The sequence below is a fragment of the Plecotus auritus genome, assembly GCF_963455305.1.
Source record: "Plecotus auritus genome assembly, chromosome: 8".
NCBI lineage: Eukaryota > Metazoa > Chordata > Mammalia > Chiroptera > Vespertilionidae > Plecotus > Plecotus auritus.
The window spans coordinates 34592358-34607285 of record NC_137782.1 but is presented as its reverse complement, the minus strand read 5'-3'; the positions used below and the strand labels follow the sequence as shown (position 1 = coordinate 34607285).

The following is a 14928-nucleotide window of genomic DNA, read 5'->3' as shown; positions in this document are numbered from 1 at the left end:
TTCCATGATTATTGAGTAGAAAAGCTGGCTACTTTTATTTCGTGGAACTTATTTTGTAAATTTAGAGGTTACATCTAGGATACCTAATGGCTGGTTGATTAAGTTAATTCAGAAAAAAAATAATCGATTACTCTCATTTCCTTTTTTTCTTTTTTTAAATCCTCACCAGAGGATATGTTCATTGATGTTTGGGGAGAAGGGAAGGGAGAGAGAGAAAGCGAAACATCGATGTGAGAGAGAAACTTTGGGAAGGCAGGCAGAGCACAGCCTGGTCTGAGTGCGAGTACCGATGACGAGCCTTTTTATCTGAGTAACTCTGAGGAGAGGAGAAGGCCCTCTCACAGCACTTCCTGGTGTTGGGGCAGTGACCTTAACAACAGGTCTCCTTCTAACAGGTCCAACACAACATTTTTCTTATGACAAAGAATGATATAAGGGGTAAGTAAAAAAAATTATGCAAAGAAAGTGAAACAAGATGAAGAGACCAGAGAAATTTTAAAAATCAGTTGCTTTTCAGAGGGGATAAAACCATGTAAAAGGCACCAAAATGTGTGGAATAGATGCTAATGAACAGTATTGAGGGCAGGGGTGACCTACTGCATTACATAATTTCATTAGACTCAGGGAAAACTATACGGGTCGGCCAGAGTTGGGGGTGGGAGAGGAAGTGGCAGAGAGGGTGCGAAGGCAGGGACAGTACCCAGCGACTGTGGAGTGGTTTGTGTTCTTGTAACCACAGAAGTGAGGTAAGCCAAGAGCAGACACAACTGGAGTTGGACCCATTGAAGCACAGCGAGTCAGAGTCTAAACTGAATCTGTTCCACCCCTGGTCTCTGGTTGCATATGAGACCCTCTCATGATGTTAATGAACTATAATGAGGTGAGCCACAGAAATGGGAGTAAACAATAATTACAGGCAGGGCTCTGCGGGGGCCGGTTGCTCCACCAGGAGGAACATCTGGGGAGGAGTTCGGTGGTAGTTTGTCCCTTAGGAGGTGGAGGAGGGGAAGGCTCTGACATAATGAAACTGTGCTTGAGAGAGCTACTGGGTTCTGCTGGTCTGCTCTTTGCAGGCTGGTGAGCTACAGGGTTGTGAATGGACGTGGCCCAACCTGGCCTCACCATGTCAGGGAGAGTCTAATCGGGGATAAGGCCTAAGTGCACACTCCTGGGCCCTGGTGAAGTTCCCTCCAGAGGGCTGGGCCTAGCAGAAGGGAGATTTGGCCCCGAGGCATTACCCTAAACAGTTGCAGCAGCTGCACATTATTTCACTGTTTTAAAAAGATTTTTTAACTGATTTTTAAGGAGAGAAAAAGGGAAAGGGAGAGAGAGAGAAACATCAATGTGACAGCAAAACATGCCTCCTGCATGCCCCTTTTGGAGATCAAGCCTGAAACCTAGGCATGTGCCCTGAGTGGGAATCAAACTGGCAACCTTTCGGTGCATGGGATGGTGCCCAACGAACTGAGCTACACCAGCAGGGCTATTTCACTTTTTAAATCACACCTTTTTTCTTTCCAGTGATATGTATAGCCCAATACACACGTCTTCTATTTGTAGCTCTAATTTGGCATTCCAGAAATTCTCTGAGCTGTGTGTTTTCCTACTATGATGTTTTCAATCAGGCATTCCAATTACTTTAAGAGTAGGTAAAACTGCTTGTCTCAAGCAGCAAAATCTTCTCATTGTTTTTCCTAAATTAGAAAACTATTTATACCTCATTTATGGTGTGGTGGGAGATTCCACAAAGCAAAGCGATTTTCTGCTAAAAATTTTCCATTTTCTTTGAAATTTCTGACATGTTGGGATAAGCACAATTTAAATTTATTCAGAGATCACGTTTTAACACTAAGCAAGTTGAAAACATCTAAACAGATCTCTTAAATATTCCTCTCTTCTGTCAACATTTTCAACCTGGAATATCAACCATTTACGCTAGATTTTGTGTAACTGAAAAAGTCAAAGCACACTTAGCAATCATTGTGATCTGCATTTTTTTGTTGTTGTTGTTAATCTTCACCTGAGGATATTTTTCCAGTAGTTTTTAGGGAGAGTAGAAGAGATGGGGAGAGACAAAAAGAGAGAGAGAGAAACATTGATGTGAGAGAGACACATCAATTGGTTGCCTTCCGCATGTGCCCCAACCAGGGCCAGGCCCTGACCAGAGATGGGGATGGAGCCTGCAACCAAGATACATCCCTTGACCCCTTGACTGGAATTGAACCTGGGACTCTTCAGTCTGAGGGCTGGAGCTCTATCCACTGAGCAAAACCGTCTAGGGTGTGATCTGCATTTTTTTATGCATAACAAAACCAGCATAGAGTGGTGAGGATTTTCTACACATCCACATTCAGTATCTGTTAGATGTTAAGAGCATTAATGGACAGCCTCATAATAGATAGGTAGAGGATGATTTTGAAAGCATTCAAAAAGTTATATTCCATCACACTCACACACACACACACACACACACACACACACACACATGCACACACACACACACACACACACACACACACACACACACACACTGTGGAAGATTATTCAGCCATGAAAGGAAATCCTATCATTTGTGACTTGAATGAAACTGGATTGCTAAGTGGAACAAGCCAGACAGAGAAAGACAAATACTGCATGCTGTCACTTATATGTGGAATCTTTTTTAAAAATCAAACTCTAGAAACAGAATAAAATAGATTGCTAGGAACCAGGGTGATGGGTAAGGAGGGAGAAATAGGGAGAGGTTGGTAAAAGGTATAAACTTTCAATTATAAATGAATAAGGTCTGAGGATCTGATGTAAAACATGGTAACTATAGCTGACAATACTGTATTTTATAATTGACTAGAGGCCCAGGGCACAAAATTTGTGCACTGGGGTGGGTGGTGTCCCTCAGCCCAGCCTGCACCCCCTCCAATATGGGACCCTTCAGGGGATGTCCAACTGCCAGTTTAGGCCCGATCCCTGTGGGAAGGGATTGGGCCTAAACCAGCAGTCAGACATCCCTCTCACAATCCAGGACTGCTGGCTCCCAACCGCTCGCCTGCCTGCCTGCCAGCCTGATCACCCCCTAACCACTCCCCTGCCAGCTTGATCGACGCCTAACTGTTCCCCTGCTGGCCTGATCACCCCCAACTGCCCTCCCCTGTTGGCCTGGTCGCCCCCAACTGCCCTCTCCTGCTGGCCCAGTCACCCCCAACTGCCCTCCCCTGCAGGCCTGGTCCCCCCGCAACTGCCTTCCCTCCCTGCAGGCCCAGTCGCCCCCAACTGCCCTCCCCTGCCAGCCATCTTGTGGTGGCCATCTTGTGACGACATGGGGATGGCCATCTTGTGACAACATGGGTGTGGCCATCTTGTGATGACATGGGGGCGGCCATCTTGTGACAATTGGGGGCTGCCATCTTGTGACCACATGGGGAAGGCCATCTTGTGACCACATGGGGGCAGCTATCTTGTGACCACATGGGGGTGGCCATCTTGTGTGAGGGCGTGACAGTCAATTTGCATATTACCTCTTTATTATATAGGATATTTACTGAGAGTAGAACTTAAGTATTCTTACCAAAACAATAGGTAAATATGTGAGGTAATAAATGTATTAATTAATTCAATGATGGGAATCCTATCTAATAAAGAGGGAATATGCTAATTGACCATCACTCCATCACGAAGATGGCTGCACCCACAGCTGAGGCCAAGTTCCCATAAGGAGCCTTAACAAGCAATCAGCAGGGACCTGAGGCTACACCAGGGGTGGGCAAACTTTTTGACTCGAGGGCCACAAGGGTTCTTAAACTGGACCAGAGGGCCAGAACAAAAGCATGGATGGAGTGTTTGTGTAAACTAATATAAATTCAAAGTAAAGGAGCGGAGGGGAGAGCAAGAGAACCCTCCGCTCATTCGGCTCCGCGGGCCGCATAGAACAGCCGAACGGGCAGGATCCGGCCTGCGGGTCGTAGTTTGCCCACGGCTGGGCTACACCCTACCCCGCCCCCATGGGGCTTGACAGGGGACCTCAGGCCGTGCCCCCCGCCCTGGCGTCAGGCTGGGGGACCTCAGGTGCGCTTCCCATCCTGGTGCTGGGCTAGGGGACCTCAGGCTGCTCCTCCCACCCCAGCGCCAGGCCAGGGGACCTCAAGCCATGCCCCCCACCCTGGCATCAGGCTGGGGGACCTCAGGCCGCACCCCCCCGCCCAGCGGGGCTTGACGGGGGACATGCGCTTCCCATCCTGGTGCTGGGCTAGGGAACCTCAGGCTGCTCCCCCCACCCCAGCTCCAGGCCGGGGGACCTCAGACTGCACCCCCTGCCCAGCGGGACTTGACAGGGGTTCTCAGGCCATGTCCCCCACCTGGTGGGGCTTGATGGAGGACCTCAAGGCACGCCCCCTACCCAGTCTGAGCTGGGGGACCTCAGGCCACGCCCCCTGTCCTGGCGCCGGGCCAGGGGACCTGAGGCTACGCCCCCTGCCCCTCAGGGCTTGACAAGGGTGGGACTGGCCGGGTCTGGATCTAGCCCAATGGTGGGGGTGGGGGCCGGGTCTGGGTCTCACGTGATTTTGAGGTGCATGTGGGTGGGTGGGGACTTGACTTTGGGTCCGGTAGTGTGCCCCAGACTCTGACAGGAAGAAGGTTTTCATATACATTTTACTAATTTTCTTTCATCTCTGACACTTCTATTATAGAGAAAGGGCAAATAGTAATATTAAATTATTTCCTCCAATTAATCCCCTTTTAATGTGCATGAATTTTGTGCACCGGGCCACTAGTCCACATATATCACATCATCGCATTGCACATTTAAATATCCTACAGTTTTGTCACCAAGTCAGAAACATCTGGGCCCTCACGAGTACCACTTATCCAATCCTCACGGCAACTCAGCACCTCACAGCATGACTGGCACAGAACAGCTGATCAAGGAGTAGTTGTTAAATTGCTTAATAATGCTGTGAGATACATGGTGCTTTTATCACCACCAATTTATGGGCAAGAACTCTGGAATTCAAAGAGATTAAGCTACACATCAAAGTCACCCAGTAGTGGAGCCACTGTTCTGGCGCCCAGATCCAGCTCTGTCTTTCTAAGGTCCCCAAAATCTTCCATTTCCCTCATAACTGTCAAAGGGATTCTGTAAGGATGCAAATCGGATCACATATTCCCCTGCCTTAATCTGCCAAGGCTTCCATTCCCACGTGCTATAAATCAAATGAAAAGTTCTCCCCCTGAGAAGGAGGCCCTGCAGGTGATATGCAGGTTTCCGGTTTCCTCCCAGCTCCAGACCTTGACCATCCCCATCACTGCCTGACTCCACCCTTCATCTCTACCCAGCAGTGGCCTCTGCACTCCTTGCACTCTGCCTGCAGTGCTCCCCCAGAAGTCCACGTGGCTCAAGCCTCCACCTAGTTCAGTATTCTGTTCATACGTCACCACCTCAGAGAGGCCTTTCCTGCCCAGTTTATCTAAAGAGGCATCACAAACACTCTCTATCCCCTCATTCTGCTTTATGCATCCCAAATTATGCTATCTACTCACTTGTTTGATGGGTATTTCCCCCTCATATGAAAGTACCATGAGTTCTGATACTTTTCACATTTTGATCACTGCATCCCCAGAGCCTAATATTCAGTAAATATTTGCTGAATGAATGAATGAAAGACAAGCATACTCATTCCACTATTAAGGACTTCAGAATGACAAATTATGCCCTGTGATTTGGAAAGGGAAAAGCAGACTGATTTGTTTTTAGTTCTTATCAGGACCATCTGAACTTACTCTTAAATCATCATATGATTTAAAAGAATTTCTAGCCCTGGCCAGTGTAGCTCAGTTAGTTGGGTGTCATACTGTGCACCAAAAGGTTGCCAATTGGATTCCTGGTCAGGGCACATGCCTGAATTGCTGGCTTGATCAATCCCTAGTATGGGCAGTGCTGGAGGAAGCCGATTAATATTTCACTCTCACATTGATGTTTCTCTCTCTTTCTCCCTCTCCCTTCCCCTCTCTCTCTCTTAAAAAAAAATCTTAAAGAAAACAACAAAGAATTTTTATAACAGGCCACTCAAATTTGCTCACCAGAAAACTATAACTTTTAAAAAAAATTAATAGACACTAAATGTTTACTTCTTTTTAACTATAAATGTGCTGTCATTCTAATATTTTTTTCCTTTAAAATCTTTATTGTTGAAAGTATTACATATGTCCTCCCCTCCCCCATTGACCTCTTCTAGCCCACCATGGGCCTTTCTAGAATCACTAGATTTCATGATTTCATTAGCTCTCGCTTAGAGGCTCAGTGGCAAGTTCTAGACCTTCTCTTGGGGTAATTAAGGATCCCTGTCAGCCTTTAGGGCAGAGCAGTTACAAAAGGCAAGGTATGCATGAAGTAGAGGAAATAAGAGTGCCCTTCTCTTCTGGACTCCTGGGATTCCAGGGCAAACAGCGAAAGAGGGATACAGAAAAGGAGGAGAAGGCAGGCATTTGGGTTCTCCCGTCTTATTCTCTTCTTTGAAACCAAGCCTTGGTGAGGGGACAGTTTTAGGATGTGCAGGAATGCATAGGGTAACTCAAGTACAGGGAGGTATCTGCCTACTTCCTCTCTACAAACATTTGTCCATGTTCTATGTACAAATCTGGAAGGAAATGCCTCTCCCCCCCTTCCAGCTTCTCCTTCACCATCCCCTCTGCTAATTGCCAGAGAGAAAACTCAAGTTCCTCCTCAGAGTTCTCCTTTGACAAGGAAGGTACCCAGAAAAAATCTGTATGACTGAACCCAGAAGGTAACGAAGAGTACACTTGTTCAAGCTGTGCACTGCACAAGGACACCAAATCCAAGGGCGGCGCTATTCACGTGAGAGGCACCTTGACTACGGTGGGTTTTGGGGTAGTATTACATTTTTGTACACTTCATAGATGGGCAATTTATGTTATTATTATTACAGTTTTCCAGGAGATGGCAGTAATGTGTCTTGTTTTAACAAAGACAGTATATGTTGATAATTTTTTATGAGTAGAAGAAAAGTGGCTTATTTCACAAGTGTAGAATATGTATGATTCTTCACTAACTAATGAAGAATTAGTCAATAATCAAACACCTGTTGATCTAACCCATCTAAATAAATCTGTGCTTTTAACAAGAAGCTGTCTTTCAGTCCAATGTACTAATCTGTGAATATCTTCAAAATTTTATAAATCCCCTATTGGGATTAGTGCACAGACTGAATTTTTTAAAATATTTTTATTGATTTTTAGAGAGAGTGGAAGCAAAAGGGAGAAAGAGAATTAATTAATATACATATATAGACATTCTCTTCTTTCTGAAATCTCACTAAGATGATAATAAAGGATTGGATATTGTTTTGCTTTATTTTATTTCCATTTCGCTGAAAACATATTTTTGACCTGTTGGAGAGAAACGGAAATGTATTTGCCAGAAAGGATGATCCCGCCCTCCTTCTGCTAAAACCAGCACATGGCCTTCTCTTTGCTGATTCTGTTTGGCCCCAATGCAGCCTGCCCTGCATTGCTTGTCTGTGATGCTGAAACCTGGCCTACCCAGCACCACACAGAAGTCCAGGTTCTGGATACCAATGCTTGGCTCATATTTGATGCCCAAATGTGTCTATTCCTGGACCCCAAAACCTAAATTTCCATTGTCTGAGAAGTTATTTTTTAGTAACTCATACTCTCATATCTTTAGACTTTTCTCCAAGATTTTTTTGCCTCAGCCCCACGAACTGTTCAGTGGATGGAAATCTTTTCATTTCCCCTGATGCCAAAGGATCTGTCAGTGTATCTGGCTTTGGAGAACACGGGGGTGGGGCCTGTGAGCTGCCCCAGGACCGTGGCTGCCTGGTCAGCCTGTCTCCACTCTCACCCACACAGTTGTTGAGGCAGAGCTTTCAGAATGGAAGCTCCTGAATGGGACTCTCCTTTCACCTTGATCCCTGGCCATGATGAGAAGCAGGAAGACAGTGTTGTGTGTGTGTGTGTGTGTGTGTGTGTGTGTGTGTGTGTGTGTGTGTGTTTAAGGAATAACCCTTTAAGGATGAAAAGAGAGACAACAACAAACTTTGGATGCTAGAAGCAGATGGAAGAGTGATGAATGACTCAGTAAACCCAAGGAAATTGAATCTTAAGCCAGCAACAGAGAAAGCTGAGAAGCAACCTGACATAGTCATCCCTCCATATTCATGGGGGATTATTTCCAGGGCACCCCTTCTCCACACACACACAAATAAAAATCCACATGCTCAAGTCCCTTATATAAAATGGCATGTATTAGCACATCCTCCCATATGCTTTATTTATTTATTTATTTATTTATTTATTTATTTATTTATTTAAACATTTAAAAAATATATTCATATTGACTTCAGAGAGGAACAGAGACAGAAAGAGAAATAGAAACTTCAATGATGAGAGAGAATCATTGATCGGCTGCCTCCAGCACACCACACACTGGGAATCGAGCCCGCAACCAGGGCATGTGGCCTGACCGGGAATCGAATTCAACCACTGAACCACGCCAGCCAGCCCTCCCATATACTTTAAATCATTTCTAGATTACTTATAATACCTAATATAATGTAAATACTATGCAAATAGTTGTTCTATTGTATTGTTTAGGGAATAATGACAAGAAAAAAAAACAAATCTGTTCCGTACAGACGCACAGACGCAACCACCGTTGGCCAGTCTTCTTTGCAGTACATGTCAGCAACAGTGTAGCATCATTTTTCAGATATTTTATCCACTGATGCAGGACCCATGGATGTGGAGAGCCGACTGAGACTGAGGAATCTCCAAAGGACTCAGGAATCCGGCGTATGTGAAGGATAAATGAGAACTGGTTGTATGTTTAATTTAAAAAATTGCCAACCCCTTCCTACTTCTGTGCAATAGAAACTCCCCCTCACCCACACCAACAGGAGACAGATTTATTCTCTAGCAGGTAAAACAGAGAGTCTCTGGGACAGAATAAAGTGCCCAGAAACAGAGACGTGTGTGTTTGAATTTATGAAAGAAAAGGCATTGCAGTTTCAGTTCACTTTTGCCCATCTGACACAGTGTGTCGTGGTATTTTATTGTGGTTTTAATTTGCATTTCACTGATTATCAGGAAGGTTGAGCACTTTTCAGAAGATCGTTGGCATTTGGAATACCTCTTCTGTAAAATGTTTGTTCAAGCCTTTTGCCCATTTTCTATTGGGTATTCCTTTCCTTATTGATATCCTGGATGGAGAAATTCTTCATTTTAAATTTCAAAGTATCAATTTTTTTCTGTATGCACAGAGCTTTTTGTGTTTTGTATAAGAAATGTTTCCTTTCTGAGATCATGAAGATTTTCTCCCAAACTTGTAAAAGCCATTTGTAATTTGTCTTTTCATTTAAATCTATAATCCACCTGGATTTTATTTTGATGGATGGTCTGAGGTGGAGATCTAATTTCATTATGTGGCCATATAAATGCCCAATTGTCTTAGGTCTGCTTTTTTAACACAGTCCTTCTCTCACGGTCCTATGGTGAACGCCTGTCACAAATCAAATGTCCGTGTGTATGCTCCTGGGGTTGTTTTCCTATCCCATTTATTTGACTATCCCTGTGCCAGTTTTATTTTACATAATAAATTTGGAATTTGTGCAGGTCTTGACTAGTAATCTTAATGAACTCCAGTTTCCCTGCATAGTTTGGATTCCTCAAGTTTCTCTGACAGCCCCCCACCCTTCCCTTGGCCCTTTCAAGACCGAGATCCTAATCCTGGTCCAGTTACGTGAATTGCAAACATTGTAAACTAATGTGGTCAGATACCTGTACCTCTGACGACTTCTCCACACCAGTGAGCCGTGAAGACTAGTACCTGCAGATCTGCCCACCAGGCGGATTTCTTTCACCACAGTCCCAGAGGCCACTCCTAAGCAGGGCTCATGTAGCACCAATCCATTTATGGCTAGCACCAAGCGATCATGATAACCATCCGTAAATAAAACCTGATTTTTTTCCTCCTCCGCCAGCTAGTGATAGGAATCCTTCCCACCCCAGCCCCACTAAGCCACACGTTTGAGTTGGGACAGAGGCATTGCTGTCACAGAGATTGTTAGCATGAGATTTGGGTCCACTTGATTAAACATATGGGTCTTCTAAGCCTGCATGGGCTCATCCTGAAGGTAACATTACCTTCTGCTCTTATAATGTGTTCGGTCTGATAATACCAGCTCATGATGGTCAGCTCTGGTCACATGGGCACTGGTGCCTCTGGTTCAGAAGGAGACATCTAACAGGGCCTGGCAGCACACCAGGAGTATTTCAAATGGCAAGTATCTTGCCACCAACTGAATGCACATGCACATATGAGACTCCACTGTATAAATGTAAAACGACATTGCTCTTATCACTAACTTTTGTTTTGTTTTGGAAGATTATTTTTATAAATGTATATTATATATGTTAACATGCAGTGGATTCATCAAGTATTACTATGCAGTGGATTTAATTAAATATTTTAAGATAGACATTTAATTTAAAATATATACATTTCTAATAGGTAACTATTAATAGATATAAACAAAATCAAAGAGCTCAGAAACTTTTTATTTTCTTAGAGAGAGAGAGGAAGGGAGAGAGAGAGAGAAAGAGAAACATTGATCTACTGCCTCCTGCACACCCGCTACCGGGGATTGAGCCCGAAACCCGGCATGTGCCCTGACCATGAATTAAATCAACTTTTTGGTGCACAGGATGATACCCAACCAACTGAGCCACACCAGCCAGGGCTAGAGCTCAGAAATATTTTAAAAGTACATTGGAGTCCTGAGAACAAAGTATTTGAACACTGCTATTCTAAATGACTGCTATTATTGTTGAATTTCAGTAACATATGTATTAAATTAGCACCTCTTTAATAAATAAATATTTTTTAAAAACTAAAAAAGCAAATGGCGAGTATTTCTTTGCTGCAGAATGCCATTACTTCCGAACTGCAAGGACTTCCCACACAGCCTCCTCACTCGCCATGGATACCTCCAGTGGCATCAGCTCTGTTGGGTAAAATGGCCTGATGGAAGGGTAGCCTGGACCTCCTCAGAGCCCTCTCTTGCTCTGACACCCACTTAAAACCGGTAGCCTTCTGAGTCACCCAATGAGTGGGTCAGAGCAGTATTCCCAAGTGAATGTGCTGTGTCTCCAAAATCTATCTCACCAAGTGCCTTGTCTTTATGTTTTATTTCTTTAAAAAGTGGTTTAGGATGCAAGGTGCAACCACTTCCCCTTTTCCTGAGAAGGAATTTCCCTTCTTTCCCCAAACCATTAGATCCCTAAATCTTTACCAAAGTGGCAGATTCTTGCATCTTTACGCCAGTGATCTCTCACCCATGGCCACACTGTATTTCACTAGGGCACCTAGAGTTCTGGCCGCTTTATACTCACCAGGTCTAATTTGCATAATATTATCAATAGTGTGTAACAGCATGGTGGTTTGGGAAATGTCAAGATAGTCAATGCTCCTATAGATTATATTATCGAAAAGAATATGAGCGCTCAAGAAAGTACTGGTAGACCGCTATAAAAGTAAGTTGCATTTTATTCTTCTTATCGATGGCCATTGAGAGAAATAGATTTTCCAGATCAATAGCTGCATGCCAAGTGCCAAAAGAGGAGCTAATCTGCTCCAATAAAGGCATCTATGTATTTATTTATTTATCTATCACATCCATTGCAATTGGCTACCATTTGTGTGATTTTCAGTAACCCACTGGCCTCTGCCATGATATATATGGATTGTGTAGGAACCAAACAGAGAATTGAATAAAATATGATGGGGCCCAACCCTGTACATCTTTTGTCCATGATGACAGTGCTAGTGGCTGTAATATTTCCCAAGATGTGGTATTGCTTCTGGCTTACTATCTTGGCAAAGCTATGAAAAGGGGAAGCTCCTGTTGCCCACTGGTCAAGGGTACCCTACCAGAGTTAACTCCCCGTATGTCCTGGTTACACATGCATAGGTGCTAAGCAGGTGCCCATGGAGGGGCCCAAGCCCACTTTCAAGAAACCCTGGGTAGGAAGTGAGACGCTGTTGACATGGGCCTGTCAAGATGCAAGACACTGTCGGGTTGCTCCTTCCGCTGTTAAGAGCCTGCGCTGTGCAGGTGGCTGCAGCTGCAGTGGAACATGATGTGGGGCAGGAAGACCTGAAGTGCCTCCAGAGGTATTCAATACATTGAATTCTTAGTGTGCTAGGAGGCAGATACAGAGAGACACATGTTCTCTACTGGATTGACAGTCTTTAGAGGCAGGAATCCTTCTCTAGACCCCCCCTTATCGGCTGACACAGGAGTGTCAGGTAGACAGACTTCTCCATAACATCTGTTGGTTGCATAAGCTAATAAATTAATTAAATGATAAAACAACATTAAATGAAAAGATCCAGGTCACATTCAAAGGTGTGGCACTCTGACCAGTGTGCTCAGCAGTTAGAGTGTCGGCCCGTGCACCTAAGTGTCACGGGTTCGATTCCCAGTCAAGGGCATGTACCTGGGTTGCAGGTTCGACCCCTGGCCCCAGTGGGGGCACGTGCAGGAGACAAACAATTGATGTGTCTCTCTCACATCAATGTTCCCTTCTCTCTCTCTCTCTCTCTCTCTCTCTCTCTCTCTCTCTCTCTCTCTCTCCTTCTCTCTCTCTACCTCTCCCTCCCCCTCCCTCCCTCCCACCTTTCCACTCTCTCTGAAAAGCAATGAAAAAAAATATCCTCGGGTGAGGATTAACAACAACAACAACCAATGCGTGGCAGGGTTGGATTCTGTCATACCTAACAACCCTGAAAGGAAAAGTACTGAAGTCAGTACTTCTAACTCAGGCCTGCTTGAGTCCACCTGGGCACAGGTTAGAGGAGGTGACAGGTGACGGTGATGTCTGTCCTGACACAGACGGAAGAATACAGCACCAGCCCTCAGGCTGCCAGGACGAACAGGTTTTGATAGGCTCCATATTACTGATAGAGAAACCCATTTTCTCTCATCCAATTTCCTAAATATGTTGTCAGAGCTGAGAAATTGAAGAAGTCATCAGGAGCTAAAGATGAAGGTTAGCCCACTTCCTCAAAAAGGCTGGTGGCTTCCTGTGGTGAGGGACCACGTCTGGAGTGTCCAGTGGGGCTGCAGGGACTTTCTGTGTTTCCTGCCCAGGCACAGGAGGAAGGATAATCGGAAGAGAACGCAGATCTTGGTTTGTGATGCTTTTTTCCAACAGGGAAAAAAATAGAGACTCAGTCACCAGGCAAAAATGAAGAGAGACGTCTTTAGCTGGGCTGAAGCTGGAGTGAATGGTTGTAGAGAACAAAATAGAGAGAGAGGAGAGGAATGGAGAGGGGGAGGAGAAGGTAAAGAAGACGAGAGATTTTTTTTAATTGGCCCTGAGTGTGTGTGTGTGTGTGTGTGGTGTGCATGTGTGTGTGTGCACGCGTGTGTGTGTCTGTGTGTGTGTGCAGAAGCCTTAGTTCCCTCATTAACAAACCTTTATTCCCGAGAAAATGACTAGTCCCAGTGGGAAACAGTACCTTACACTTTGGAAATGGAATTAAGGCAGCAGTAAAAGCAGCGTGTGCTCTCTGGGGAAGAAGTGGCTCAGGCCCCTGACCTTCCTGCAAGCACCCTACTTGGGCAGCATGTGTGAAACACTCCCTAAATGACTGCATCGCCTGGAGAGCAGTCATTTCACTCCATTCACACGAGCAAACAGGTTCAATAGTAAAATACAGCATCGCTGAGTTTAACCTTCAAGTTTGAATGTTTCCTTTCAAGGAAGAACAGAAAAACCTGATTTTTTTTTTTTTTTTTTTTTTTTTTTTAGCAGCATAACCATCAATGAGTAAACCCAGAATATTTGAAACAACAATAAAACGGTCATCTCAATTGAGGTACAAATCTTCCAAAGTTGTAGAATCCTTTATGCAAGTAAGCAAGTACACAGAGGGATACATTATTCATGGCTCCATCTTTGTTCTTTGAGTTATTTTATGTCTCCTAATTCTGAACAATTGAGTGTAGAAATAAGCAATTTGGAAGCACTCCTTTTTAAACTCCAAAGTGCTATATAAATTAAAGGTATTATCACTTCCAGTTTTAACTCCAAAGCAGAGTGTGATGTAAAACCCTAAGATGTGTCTACAGCTTAAGAATAGATGTACTGAGAACAAAATGTGGTTCCATTTTTAAATTTTCTAACAAAAAAACAGCATTGAGAGATGAATCAAGGTTATTTATTTTTTATTTAAAGTTTGTATTGTTGACACTATTGCACATGTCCCCCATTTTCCCTTCTTTTGCCCTCCTCCATCCAGCCCCTTCCCTGGGCCATCCCCACACCATTGCCTGTGTCCATGGGCTGTTCATATATGTTCTTCAGCTAATCCCTTTATCTTCTTTTATCCAGTCTTCTACACCCCTCTCCCCTCTGACATTGGTCAGTGTGTTCCTGTATCCATGCCTCTGGTTTTATTTTTTTCATTAGTTTATTTTGTTCATTAGATTCCACATATAAAAGAGAGCATATGCTATTTGTCTTTCTCAGACTGGTTTATTTCACTTAGCATACTAATATACAAGTCCATCCCTGCTGTTGCAAAGGGTAAGACTTCCTTCTTTTTTTCCAGCTATGTAGTATTCCATTGTGCAAATGCACCACAGCTTTTTTATCCACTCATCTATCAATGGGTACTTGGGCTGTTTCCAGATCTTGGCTATTATAAATAACACTGCTATGAACATAAGGGTGCACATATTCTTTCTGATTGGCATTTTGAGATTCTTAGGATATACTCCCAGAAGTAGGATCACTGGGTCAAAAGGCAGTTCCATTTTTAATTTTTTGAGGAAACTCCATACTGCGCCAGTCTCCATTCCCACCAGCAGTGTACTACGGCTCCCTTTTCTC

General features: G+C 44.2%; 1 pseudogene across 1 annotated transcript; it reads right to left on the bottom strand.

Moving 5' to 3' along the window:
* Positions 1–7365: 7365 nt before the first annotated feature.
* On the bottom strand, positions 7366–11342 carry LOC308255923 (large ribosomal subunit protein uL5-like; annotated as a pseudogene). Its single transcript has 2 exons — positions 11322–11342; positions 7366–7895 (listed from the first exon to the last, which is right to left on the bottom strand). The product of its transcript is annotated as a large ribosomal subunit protein uL5-like (transcript).
* Between the last annotated feature and the right edge of the window lie 3586 nt (positions 11343–14928).